The sequence below is a fragment of the Lissotriton helveticus genome, chromosome 12 (assembly GCF_964261635.1).
Source record: "Lissotriton helveticus chromosome 12, aLisHel1.1, whole genome shotgun sequence".
Classification (NCBI taxonomy): domain Eukaryota; kingdom Metazoa; phylum Chordata; class Amphibia; order Caudata; family Salamandridae; genus Lissotriton; species Lissotriton helveticus.
This window is the reverse complement of record NC_136073.1, coordinates 696012799-696027706: the sequence shown is the minus strand read 5'-3', so window position 1 is coordinate 696027706 and position 14908 is coordinate 696012799.

The window sequence follows — 14908 nt, the reverse complement described above, 5'->3', positions numbered from 1 at the left end:
GGAAATTACCTTACACACACACATGTTATAGTGAAAAAGGACAAAATGTATTTCTTAGTGGTGATAATTGTGAAAAATCACTAAGTGGTATACTTCTGTGTCAGGGCATAAATTTGCATGGGGCCTGTGAGGGGACTTCAAATAACCTTTCATGTCACCAGCTTGGCACACCTGCAACTCGAATAGAGCCATTCTTTAGACGGCTTTCTAATGGGAGCTACATTCTAATTGTGGACCACAGATGTTGTGGCCTGGTGCCAGGAAAAGCTTATCTCGTAAGTGTAACGTCCAGGGTCACTTGCTGTGAGCAAGTATTGTATCCCAACGACACTCCAGACAGGGAGGGAAAAATGTGGCCCAGTCTGAAAATCTCTTCTATTCGAATTGATACTTTAAGCAGAATGAAGTCTGTTCTTCTACAGACGCCAGTGCACTTGACGTCATCAAAAGAAACATATGATCTCCAAGTTGCAAGGACAACGGCAGAGATTCATAACCTTTTATCAACAAATTGCCCCCTACACTTCGCAGAAATGCTAAATGAAATCTTAAACATTTCTGATACGAATGGTATCGCGAGTGTATTTAAGACAATTGTTTCGGGACTGTTGACACCTTTCAAAGCAGTCCTGGGCATTTTTCCTAATTTTGTCCATTCACTCTTTGGCGGCCTTCCACTCCTGTTGGGACTCGTAGCAGGCATTTTATTTTTGACTCTCCTGCTTCGTTATGGCAAGCCATGTCACAGACAAGACTCCAGCAACAATGGAAGAAACGATCCTAGCTATACGCTATCGGGACCGCATAACTAAAGTCCTTGGATTAGCCCGGCTAAGAGATCTGAATATGACCTGGTTTCTTTCATTCAGACCCATCTGGCAAAACTGTATCTTACCTGTGTTAAGATGTATGCTGTGCGGAGAAGAATGCGTGTTAGACGTCTGTCTTACACTACAATCAGAAGTACCATTGGATACAGATACTTTGCTGAACCCAGTAAAGGCTCATGCATCGTGTTGTCCCCAGCGGTTACCCATCCTGATGACGGCATTCGTTGAGACTTCACCTCTGCGATTGAAGGGTAGTGAAGTGCAAGATGAGAGCAGCATCAACCAGGTACGACCCCCTGTGAGCACTGCTGATCCTGTCATCGATGATAGCAATCATGCTCACGATTGCACAGTTGCGGCATTTTCCAACTTGGTCGAACTTTCACCTGAAGCAGTAAACTGCTTTTTTGAAAGTCTGTCTGAAATGATGTTCTCGCCCGAACAGAAAGAATAAACTCTTAAGCAAATGAGCACTCAGCGTTCCCTGAATTCTGAATTTGGCCTTCAGCTTTGAAAAACAAAAGCTTCTGAAAATATTTGGAACTGTTTTGACTTCTTCCCTTGAAAAACGAAACTATTTTTTCCCCCGATTCCAAAATATTTACTGTTTTTTTTGGCACTCATCCTCTGCTTAAAGTAGAACTATTCTTAGAGAACAGAGCTTCTATTTTTAGGAACTCTAGAGACAATATATTACCTCAGCCTCTAGCATATTTACAAAAAACTGTATATATATGTGATGGAATGGTCTCGCACTTTTCTTTTCTGTATTAAGAGCCATTTCATGTGTAATTTTCGCAAATCATTCATGCTGATATATATGTGCATCCTTTATTGAATGATTACACTGCTTGAAAGCATACAGTACCTATACTCATTTTCGTGTATTTCGCATATACCAATTCAGATGCAAAATAATGTATTTTGGGGTGGATCGGTATACACATGCACCGTTAGATATGTTTACTATTGCTTAGTTTAGTAATTATGGACATGAATTCGTGGAGTGGGTGTAGTGTGTTTTATCTAGGTACCTGAATCAATATCCTATTCTTTGCCCTTGTCCGGTTATAAATCAATAATATCCCTACAACGGCACAGAAACCCTTTTCATAATTCGGTCATAGCGCATGCTGTCACATTAAGCAAGCCTATTCCTCCAGCCCCCTAGAAAGCACACCGAGTTCTTAAACAAATCCAATCCTCCAGCAACCTGGGAAATCCCCGCTGCTATTGTTTTGATCTCGTCCGAGAACTCCTGTAAAGCACTGTAAGAACGACCAGTCCTTAGTGACATCTTTATTGATGTCTTATGTCCATCCTTACGTCAAACCCGGCACCTTTCAGGTATAAATATACCAACGCTGCCTTAAGCAAACACACGGTGGTGGTGAATCTGGAGCAGCGACTACTTGCCCGAGAGCCCAGCTGATGCGAGAGCCCACGGACGCTGCCCCTCCCTTTTGACGCGCTGAGAAAGACGCTGTCTTTTCTCTTGCCGAGAAATCCAGCCTCCGGCGTTTTCAGCCTACCCTTGCGGGTGACTGGGATACCGAGTCCTGAGAGAGAGATACCAGCCCTCCTGCCTTCTAATACCCAGGTACTGAACTGACTAAACCCTTACAGAGAATTCTTGAGTCAGATTCTTGGCAAACCAAACTTAACTTAAACTGCTACTTACTTACTCCCTCCCATGTATTAGGTTTAGGTCAGGTATACCGGGGTAGGTGTAGTTAGAAGCACCAGTTGAGTACGATTAGTCAATGTATATATGTATGTATCTATTTTATCCATTTTAAAGTATCATATGGCTAAGAAACCATATCAATGCTTTTACAGTATTATTTTATAACCCTGCTTTTACTGTATGCACTTTACTTAACTATAAGTATTGCAATTGTAGCAATTCATTTCTCTTGTATGAGGAAAGAGACTGCTCAATAAATAACACCTTTTATTGAAAACGCCCGTCTCTCTTTTTCTCTGCAAACTGGTGAAACTAAGTACGCACTTATTGACTGAGTGAAATAGCTGTCTTTTGTTTTCACACGACTCTAGAGATATACTCTTATTCAGGGAGAGCAAAGTTGTCATGTTTTATGGTTGTCAGAAACTAAATCCCTTCTTGTCTATCCAGGGAGGTTAAACTCCTCTTCGCTTATTCGAGAAAGTTTCTAGTGAACTCTGAGCTAGCTGGCAAAAAACTTAAGTCTAATATAGTCAGTAAAGACCTAGATAACCTCAGTCCTACGTCTACACTACTGAATATATTATTCCAATGCGCAGAGCCTATTGGGACTATAGGAACTACACTACAATATAAATACCTTCAATATGTGTTTCAGCCTGCTTGCAGCAAATGAAAAAGCATGAGGCCTCCTCATGGCTAGGAGTATCCAAATCGTGTGACAAGGGGAAACACTAGCACCCAAACAAATCATATTGAAAACGTTATGTACAATAGCCCCAGGCCAATAGGTTTGGAACATTGGGTAACCCCTCCCGGTTTGGCTGACTCAACCCGTTTCCATAAATATGCCTCCTTAAAATGGAACCTCCCCAACATATAATGCCGTCATAAGTTCTACCTTTCCAAAAGGAAACCTAATTGTTAGAACCCATATTCAGATCATAGAATTGCCATATTATTTCTCTCTTTCACAATGAATCCCAGCTATTACAACCTGCATTAAAAAGCACACAACTACAGCAGCAGTTCCCTCATTACACAATTAATCCATACTATGAACCCCTAATATTAGAACCTGCATTACAAGCCCACACTTCCAGCAGCAGTTCCTTCATTACACAATGAATCCAGACTATGAATCCCTACTATTAGAACCAGCATTAAAAGCCCAAAACTCCAGCAGTAGTTCCCCCTTTAAACAATGAATCTCCACTGTTAGAACCTGCATTAAAAGCCAACAATTCCAGCAGTAGTTCCCTCATTACACAATAAATACCATACTATTAGAATCTGCATTAAAAGCCCACAACTCCAGCAGCAGTTCCCTCATTACATAATTAATCCATACTATTAGAAGCCATGTTCGATACACAGAACTCCAGCATTAGTTTTCGCCTTCCAAAATAGAATTCAAGCGTAAATTATCAAATTTAATTATGAATCCTAACTATTACAACCCACATTCGGGACATAGAATTGCACCATTGCTTCCCTCTTCACCCAATGGATTTCAACCAACAAAACCTGCATTCAAAACATGCAGTTCAAGCAAAAGTTCTCACAGTCCAAGATAGAATTCAAGTATAAATTATCTCAATGGGCAATGAGTTCAAACTATCAAAACCCACATTCAGAAAAGAAAATTCAAGCATTGGTTCTTGTGAGGAAATGGGGTTATTGTATAGTGTGGTTGTGCAACTTCAACCTGTAATACACTTACCAACCTTTAGGACCTTCAGGTTTTGTTCGTCAAACCCTCAGCTCAACCCTGAGTAACTTTGGCACTGAGCAACAAGGCTCACACAGAGGAATAAGTGTAAAACATTTAAACAGCACCAAAACAATTGAAGAAAAAAATCAACAAAAATCTCAAGAAATCCAACACCAATTTATTAAAATAGAATGTATGTCTATAAGAATGTAGACACTAGAATGAAAAAAATGCACCAGAGGGTTCTGTAGATATAGATTTTACAATGATTAATAAATCAAAGCATTTGCACTCAACCGTGAACAAGCTTTGGCAAATGTATTGAATTTCACGCTTAGAAACTTTTTCAAAGAAAACTTGGGTAATTGTCAGTGCGGTTGGTTAGAAATAGTTGGGGTGACCAACTCCAATGGGGAGCTAGTCAGGGGGACCGGCCAGGCCCTTAGAAACAGTTACCCTACAGAAGAAGCAGTCCTCTAGTGGTCCAAAGTCCTTTATAACCATTGCAATGGAATTTTATGGAGTGGTCCTGATACATGGGGTTAGAAGGATGCTGAAGATGCTCCAAGAATGCTGTGTATGCGATGCAGTTAAAGGGAGTCTTCCTGCACGTCTTCCTTGACCCCCAAAGATGGTGCGGGGCTCCTGGTTGCAGGGTTGACGTTCCACAAGGTTCTCTTTGGTCTGGTCGTAGTCCAGTCACCCCTTTACTAACAGTTGCCCGATATCACATTCATAGGCCAATCATTCCTGGGCTGATAACTCAGCTGCTGAGGGTCCCAGCAACTCTCCAACAGCACTCCCAGGCTCAGTGAACTCGGGTGCAACTCTATGCTTCGGATCTTGGTGCTGCATGGTGGCAGTGGTAGTGACTTGAAGACTTTTAGCTACCAACTTGACCCAGCAGGCTTCTTCCGCTGTTGTGTCCCTGTGCTGCGAAAAAGATGCCAGTCAGCTGGCCCTTGCAGTTTCTTGATTTTGCTGGGCTTAGGAGACAACTTATACTTGAGCAGGACAAGGCAGGCACTGGCCCTTCCTTCACTACCCACCACATGCAGCAGGTGCAGTCAACAACGGATGGTGGAGCCTCAGTTTGTTACAGCCTGATTCATCAAGCTGATTTGCGCTCGCAAAGGGCCAGATTCTGAGAATCTGGCCCTTTGCGAGTGCGATTTTTGCATTTGGGATTCATCATCCCAAATGCAAAAATCTCTATTACCGAAATCGCATATTTGCGAGGAATTGGATTTGAGGAATCTCTAATAGAGATTCCTTAAATGCAATTCATCAACCAAATAGAAATAGCGAAATCCCAATATTCGGTCTCAATTTACCACCAGGTCTGACTTGGTGGTAAATTGCGTAAATAGTGTAAAAAGCACTTTAGTGCATTTTTTTCTTTTGCATGTTACACACACACATGTCCTTTGGACATGTGTGTGCGCAACACCTGTTCAAATGTGCATTTTAGGGGTGCTACAGGGTGTCCTTTGGTCACCCCTGGCACCCTTAAAATCGCTATCTGATTTGCGAGTAGCAAATTGCTACTCGCAAATAAGGGATACTCCCCATTCATTCCTATGGGCCTTTTGGCCCATAGGAATGAATGGGGAGGTATTCCTTTTTTTGCGAGTAGCAAATTGCTACTCGCAAATAGAGAACATGTAGGAATCGCTATTTATTTAGCAATTCCTACATGAATACCGTTTTGCGAGTCCTCAATAGCGAATCGCTATGATTCGCTATTAGGGGCTCGCAAAATGGCCCCTTGATGAATCAGGCTGTTAGTTCCATGGTGCAGAAGGCAGTTCTCCTTCTGCCTTGCTTCCGATGAATAGAGATCTGAGGTCTGGGCGCCTGGTTGCCCCTCTTATGCTCAGAAAATGCCCTCAGGGCAGGATGCTGTTGGTAGCCAATGGGCTAGCAGGTTCCCCCTCCCACCTGGTGACAACTTCCCATGAAGTGTGGTATCTAGCTATCCCAGGATGCATCATTCTGCCCACTCTCAAGATGACGAGACCCCTCTCTCAATGTTCAGACCTCCCTAGCCCATGCCTGGGGTGTGGCTACCTCAGAGCTACACGCCCACCCCAGGGAAACTGGTTTGGCAAGGTGTATCCCCTTTGCTCCCCGTGCCAGCCTACCTGTCTAGACAATGGGGCAGCCCTCCTCCCAAGTATACCCCAATTGCCATTCAAAGGTGGCTTCTCCTTTGAAGCTCGCCTTTTGGGCTGACACCTTTGTGGCTTCCTGCAGGAGGGAGGTAACACCTTTCTTCCGTGCAGCCCCCTATTGTGTTCTCCCTGGGAGTCGTTAACACATCTCCCAGGAGGGCAGAAAGCTGTCAGCGGGTCAAGCCCCATGTACATTAGTAAACAGGCAATGGAAACTTTGGGTAACTAAAATGGCAACATCTACAATTGCACTTTGCCCACCAGTGACATTAAATTCGATTTACCATTAAATCGGATTAAATGTACTGATTCTTTTGATACCAAATAGTACCAGCCTTAGTAGTCCCATTCAGAAGTTAGCAGGGTTAGGGTGCCAGACTGAAAATCTGTATGTGCCAATGGAGCTACTAGCCTTTCCACGGTAAAAATGACAATTTTATGTTTTTACTGCTGGATGTAAAGTTACAGGTCCCACTTTTTAACGTTCAGCACCATGCTTTAGAGTTCGTTAGGCCTGACGAGGGGGTGACATACATACATTAAAAAAGAGAGGGTTGGACTTGCTTTGCCAGTACTTTAAATGACTACGTCGAGTTAGCAGTTTTAAACTGCCCTTCCAGTCTGAAGTGGCAGACTGAGAGCCATGTCTTACCTTGTGCTCGTGGGGGCACAACTAGTGCTGCAGGCCATGAGATAAACCTCAATATATAGGCCCTAGGTACCCCTGGTACAATATACTTGAGACTTACAAGTAAGTTGGGTTATGCCAATAGGGGACAAGCCAATTAAACATGCACCATTTTGAAGGTCAGAGCACATGTACCGAGTCTTGGAATTTCAGAGCCATTATACCAGTGCTTAGCAGTCTAAATGGGGGCAAATAGTGTGTGTGGGGGTAAACACACAAACAGCCTGTTTCCTTACAGTTATCTTACTCTGAACAGAATTCGAGCATAAATTCTCTCATTCCACAATTGACTGGATAATTCGGTATTTAAGAAAGGGAACTCTTTAAAAGCAAAAATTGTAATGTAATGTGGAATGAGACAGGGGTGTTTAAAATTTGGAATAAGAGTTCAGTTTCACTAACGAAAGCCTCATATGATCAGAAAGATTAATCTAAGACCTTGCCACGCTAGGACATTAGGAAATATATAGATATACACAGACCAAATGAGGGAATGACAAGTAAGACGGAAATAAATTATATCGTGCTCTAAAGATTTATTCGCTTGATTCAAAGAGCTCAAAGTGGGGAACTTTAAGGCTAGTAAAAAACTAAATACGCTCCTGATTCATTGCCAGTCTACGACACTATTTATTGTAAACTTATCTAATGATTGTGCCGTTCATCACCAGTTCTTTCCACTGCTGTTCTTTGTAACCATTCTATTGCATATAATTGAATGTGTTGCCTTATAACTAGCTAGTGTTTGTGGTGGAAATGCCTTGTGTTCAAATAAACATGAATGTCACTTTCCTTTAGGCGAAAACACCTGAAGGTCGTTAATATTGATTTTCCATTACCTCGACTTCTGTATTATTGTAAGACCCACATGAACCAGCACTGCTGTCTAAGCACACCTCTCCAGTCAAAAGTACTGTCAACGTGACAGGAGAATGCTGCTCCAATCTGAGTTTACAATGGACATAGTAATAGTAATGGACAAGTAAGTAAAATACTCTATTTAGACAATCAAGTCCATAGAAGTTCCAGGTATTGTACAAACATAAAAGTAAAAATGACTTTTGGGCAAATAAGCAACGTCTCGCAATGTGCTATCGTTAGAAATTGATTTTAAAACCCTAGGGCTGTGGTTAAAGTCCAATATTATAAAGTGTAGTATCTAAAAATGTAACAGACATGAGTGTCCGTTAATGGTGAGTGTAGACTATGTAAGAAATTGTCTCAAAAGTATTGTGTTTCAGGCAAGATAAGTAATAGTTCATGCTCGAGTTCCATAGTGTGCTCATGTGCTCAGCGGCCTGCCCCTTTCCCACAATTTTTAGGAATTTGCAGTGGATGCCCCCAGTATTGGGCTGGTTCGCGTAGGAACCGGCCGACTTCCAAAAATAATTTCCTAAACTGGGTTAATTCTTTTGGTATCACTGTGGTGTAAATTAGTTTTAGGGCCCCTTTGCATGTTCTTGACCCGTGCAGCAAAAAGATTGGCCTCAGGTACTTTCGCCTCTGGTGTAGCGGGCCTGCGCAGCAGCATAAAATATGGGGCAGCCCCATATGTACGCAGGACACTGATAGGCTTCGATCTGCCTTAAGCGCAAGGGGCCATAGCTTACTTGACTTGGGGTGAGTGACTGATTGTTCCAAAAAGTTTATGTCATCGTTCATTAATACCCACTACAGTGATGTAAAGCTTCACTTGATTTATGTTGCTGAACAACAACACACATGCAAAAACAACAGTTGATGGACACAATGCAGAACAATGTCATACGTTCACCCCAGTACAGAGATCTGGGCCTAAATCCATAGGTTTTTTTCTCACCAGCCATTCCAGTTTGAACCTAGCCATATGCAAATCAGCCTTGACCCTGTGCCCCATGAGAACAGTCAGCCCGAACTGCCACGCCAGGTCTTCCCTGGACTGAAAACAAGCATCCTAGGACCGGTTTCGGGCTTACAGCCCAGTGGCATGGAGAGCACGGGACTCACTTCTGAGCATACCCGTCCCACTCGGGGTGACACATGCAAAAACAACAGTTGATGGACAGAATGCAGAACAATGTCATACATTCACCCCAGTAGAGATCTGAGCCTAAATCCATCGTTGTTTTGCTCACCATTCCATTCCAGTTTGAACCTAGCCATATGCAAATCAGTCTTGACCCTGTGCCCAATGGGAACGGTCCAGCCCGAACTGCCAAGCCAGGTCCTCCCTGGACTGAAAACAAGCAACCTAGGACCGGTTTCGAGCTTTCAGCCCTCATCAGCCAGGATAAATTGACTCCAGTGGCATGGAGAGCACGGGACCCACGTCTGAGCATACCCGTCTCACTCGGGGTGACACATGCAAAAACAACAGTTGATGGACAGAATGCAGAACAATGTCATACATTCACCCCAGTACAGAGATCTGAGCCTAAATCCATCATTTTTTTGTTCACCATGCCATTCCAGTTTGAACCTAGCCATATGCAAATCAGTCCTGACCCTGTGCCCAATGGGAACGGTCCAGCCCGAACTGCCAAGCCAGGTCCTCCCTGGACTAAAAACAAGCATCCTAGAACCGGTTTCGAGCTTTCAGCCCTCATCAGCCAGGATAAATTGACTCCAGTGGCATGGAGAGCACGGGACCCACGTCTGAGCACACCCGTCCCACTCGGGGTGACACATGCAAAAACAACAGTTGATGGACAGAATGTAGAACAATGTCATACATTCACCCCAGTGCAGAGATCTGGGCCTAAATCCATTGTTTTTTTGCTCACCATGCCATTCCAGTTTGAACCCAAGTTGGCAAGGTATGCCCGGACGTGGGTCCCTTGCTCACTTTGCCACTTTGCCACTGGATTGAAGTTAGCCTGGCTGATGAAGGGTGTTACCCAGAAACCGGTCTCAGGATGCTTGTTTCTGGTTCGGGGAAGACCTGACTTGGCAGTTCGGGCTGGACTGTTCCCATGAGGCACAGGGTCAAGACTGCTTTGCATACAGCTGGGTCTGAACTGATGTGGCGAATTGAGCTAAAGAATGATGATGGATTCAACCCAGATCTGTGCCTGGGGGTGAGTGTCTGAAAAGTTTCAGCGCTCCGTCCATCATCTCCTTGTGTTTGCTTTGTTCGCCCTAAGTTGGCAGGTTATGCCCAGACGTGGGTTCCTTGCTCACTTTGCCACTGGATTCAAGCTAGCCTGGCTGATGAAGGGTGTTACCCAGAAACCGGTCCCAGGATGCTTGTTTCTAGTTCAGGGAAGACATGGCTTGGCAGTTCGGGTTGGACTTTTCCCATGAGGCACAGGGTCAAGGCGGATTTGAATATAGCTGGGTCTGAACTGAGGTGGCGAAGTGAGCTAAAGAATGATGATGGATTCAACCCAGATCTGTGACTGGGGGTGAGTGTCAAGTTTAAGCGCTCCGTCCATCATCTCCTTGTGTTTGCATAATACATTTTTTGACATGATTAATGACAGATTACTGTAGCACAACGCATAGATTATTGAATCTCGTCATTCTGTAGTGAAGTCTGTCCTGAAGAATCGCCACTTGATACGATTGGACAGACACTGCCGAGAAACATATCTACTCAGTTTTTTTTAAACACTTTCTTCACTTATTAGGACCAGTGTACCCTGAATGAGCACCACATCTTTTAATTTGGTTAGTGAGCTCAAACAATACAGTTATCTGATACTGAACATCACTAGACCTATTTTAACTCACTCCTGTTAGCACTACTTTACATATTCTACAAACAAACCTACACCCCCCACTTCATCATACGGCTATCAAAGATCTCTGGCAAAGAGACCCTCTTGGGTGCCTGTTGGGCATTGCAGCACGGGCCTGAGTAGGAGCTAGCCCAATGATGAAGCATGGCACTCTTCGGGGTGGGTGAGGGCACTTGCTCCTACTGGAGCTCTCTCCCTGAACTGGAACACTAAGACCCCTCCTTCATCTGGAATCCAAGGAACTGCACAAACACCCTATTAAGAAATAGATACATACACACAATGAGTAACATTACAAAAGGCACAAGTTTTTAATAGAAAATACTTCTAGAACTGAAAGCTTGGATATTAAAAAGGAAGGGTGAGGTCATCTCAGAACCTGCATTGTAAATATATTTTTATGAAAACGCATGGCACAGCCTCCCAGCTAAAATGTGTGTGTGAAAAACAAGACTTTAGAAGGCCTAGAGATTTACCAGGGGAGCAGTGGTGCTTGGTATGTAGTAATGAATCTTGAAGTGGGCATTCATGGCCCTTTCAGGACCTAAAGGTCTCGTTTCGTGCTTTAATACAGGCAGCAAATGCTCCCAGTCAAGAAATGAATCCAAGGACTTTACGATACCGCATCAAGCATTGTCAAATTCTCAAGATATCCTGCGATGCACAGGAGATGTGGACTGAAGCTGGGTAGTATGTCTCATATATTTTTTGAATATTCGGGTTCAAGAGATGTTTGGTGGAACACGGCAACACTCTCTGAATTTATTAGAGAGTATTTATTTATGTAATAGGTTAATGCTGTTTGCTATTTTGTTTGAAATTTGGCAATAACTTTCAGCTACAACAGAGTTTTGCACTACTGGTAGTTCGTAGAATGATTAATAATGGGAATTGTTGAAGACAAAGCTCCTGATTTTGAAGGGTGGAAGTGGGATCCTGCAGATGTATGTGCCAAAGAACCAACCAAGAACCTGGAACGCGACAGGAGGTAACCTTGCTATGGTTATGGAGGAGTATGTGTTCTCTGGTAGTTAAAGCTGACCATGAGCTCTTGGTTAAGGTACTGCAAGTAAGATATGAGTATTCAGGGGCGCGTGTAAACTCATAGGGCCTACTACAAGTTGAACACCTCTGATGTCATAAATATTGCATTCGATCATATCTGACACAGAGGTGTTCAGAACTGATCAGATGCGACAGTTATTGCAATTCCGACTTTATGGGGCACAACATGTGGATTTTGGTGCTTAATGAATATTTTACAAAATGGTGCAATCGTTATCACACCTGGTAACTACCGCGTGTGATAAACATTGCACACCTTGTAATTGCGATCCCTGTCTAAATAGCTGTTTGGGATAGCAATTTTACTTGCCACTTTTAATAAGAAAGAAAGAACTTGGTACTGTTTTTTCCAGTTGTTAGAGGAATAATGGATACTAATATGGTTTGGCGACGGGTGGTATCAATTGTCCCCTCCCAGTAAGCATTGGTTCTGTGAGTACAAGCCTTCCCACCTCTCCTTTCTATAACTAAGAAAGGGTGACTGAGATAAACTTGATGGTGTACGCAGGCGTTACCATTAGTGAGCGTGTATAAGAACTAAAAAAAGGAACAATTAAAGAACTGCAGTATTCGACTGTCTGGACCCACCCCAAAAACAATCTATTTTGATTCACAAGGCAGCAGGACATGTTCTGTATGCTACAGCAAAGCTATCAATAACTGATGTTTAGCCTTAAACCTTACCCCCCACAGCCATCCAAAAATATGTCCCACAAGCAGTAGCCAAATGGTCAGATACTCAGCATGGATAGTGGACTATATACACATGCTTTGGTCCTGTCCTCTCCTTAGGACACACTACAGCTACATTACAAATGTACTATCTACTATCACTGCCAAACCTATCCCGCAGGGCTGATTGTCACTTTAATTAGGGATATACAAAAGATCCAAGAAAGACTGTGCGACCACACAACTGTATCCTGGCCCTTATTCTACAATCACATCAATGGAAGTCGAAAACCCCACCTTTCATAGCAGCCTCATATTGGGCCCTTTTTATTAGGTTGAAACCTACCAGACAGCACAGCTGTCTGGTTTGCTAAAGACATCTTTGGGACATATAGAAAGCTTCCTTCGGAATGCATTCTGCCATTTGCTTACAATAGGCTTTGTGATTTGTAACTCACGTTTTCTGGCTTTCTATTTGGCGTCTCTGTTTGTTTCAAGCTACCCAGGGTAAGATAGTCCCTCCCAAGGAGCAAAGCCTTTTCACACCAACTCCCCTTGTATTCTTCCATGAGTGCTCCATTTTTGTAAGCAGGCCTGTAAACCTTATTTTTATCTTTTTACATTTGCTGTGCATTTAAAGTCCGAGGTCAAATGTCAGGCAATGTGGTGTTTACTTTTCTTTCTCTGACTTTAAAGTGAGAGGATTTATGTGACAATCTTGCTGGATACTGGAAATAGAAAAGAGTAATTTTCTAGTACACAACAACATTTAAATGAACTGTGCAAGTATTTTAGAATACATCAGAATTGGGACCACAAATGAAGCACATTTGTGTTAATTCTGAAGTGTGTTGAAAACAAATACTTTAATATGATCAAAGCAAATCATCACACTAGGTGATACCATTTCTACACAATACAATTTGTGCTCTTTATAGTTTTAATATTAAAACTTTATATCTGTGCAATGTAATGGTACTTTCAATTGAAAATGTGTTGTCTGTAATGGCAGTGTGCTACCACATCATGCATACTCCACTCTATGCCACTCCACTTTACACTGCACCAGTCCACACCACTGCATTCTACTCAACACCACTTCACTGTACCCTGTGCCACTGCACTCTGTTTCACTCTGCACCACTCCACTCTAAGCCACTGCACTCTGCACCTCTCTACTTAACTCTGTACCACTCTACTCTATGCCAGTGCACTCTACATTACTCTACTCTATGGCGCTGCACTCTTCGCTGCTCCAGTATAGGCCACTCCAATCTACCCTACTCCAATATACTCTGTACAGCTCCAGTCCACGCCAATTTGTAACACAGCACTCTACGCCACTGAATTCTATGCCAATACCCTACACGCTGGTGCACTTTCATCAGATAACACTAAATTCTACGCCCCTGCACTCTACCCCAATCCACTGTAGGCCACTCTAATCTACTCTGCACACTGCACTCTCTGCCAAAGTACTCTACACCCCTTTACTCTGCACCATTACACTCTCATCTGCACCACTGCACCGGCACCACTCCACCGGCACCACTCTACGCCACTTCACTCTACTATGAAGCAATCTATGCCAGTCTACACCACTGCACTCTCTGCCACTCTACTTTACACCACTGCACTCTATGCCACTCTGCTCTGCACCACTGCACTTTACTATGCACCACTCCAATTTATGCCACTGCATTATAAGACACTGCAATGTATGCTGCTGAATTCTATGCAACTACTGTCAACACCACTATGCTACATCACTATACTCTGCAACACTCTATGTCAATGCACTCTACACCAGTCCACTCTACTCTATGGTACTCCACGCCACTACCTTCTATTCTGCAGCTCTCTACTCGATGGCACTGCACACTACACCACTGCACTCTGTGCACCACTGTACTCATCGCCACTGCACTCTACACCACTCTACTCAACACCACGCTATGCCACTGCCCTTTATGCCAATGTACTCTACACCACTGCACTCTACAACACTCTACTCTGCAACACTGCACACTATGCCCCTGAACTCTATGCCACTCTACTCTGCATCACTCTACTCTATGCCATCGAAAGGGTTCCCTGGCAACAACATTGCCAGGGAATCCATTCCCGTTACTTCTTGGTTCCAAATAAAGGTCCAAACAAGGAGTTCAGGCCTATACTCGATCTCAGACTCTTAAACAAATGTGTCCTCAAAGAGAGATTCAGAATGTTGGCATTACACCAAATCATTCCACACATTCATCAAGGGGACTGGATGTGTTCCATAGACCTTCAGGATGCTTATTTTCACCTCCCAATTTCTCAGAAGCACCGGACGTTTCTACGATTCAGAATACAATCA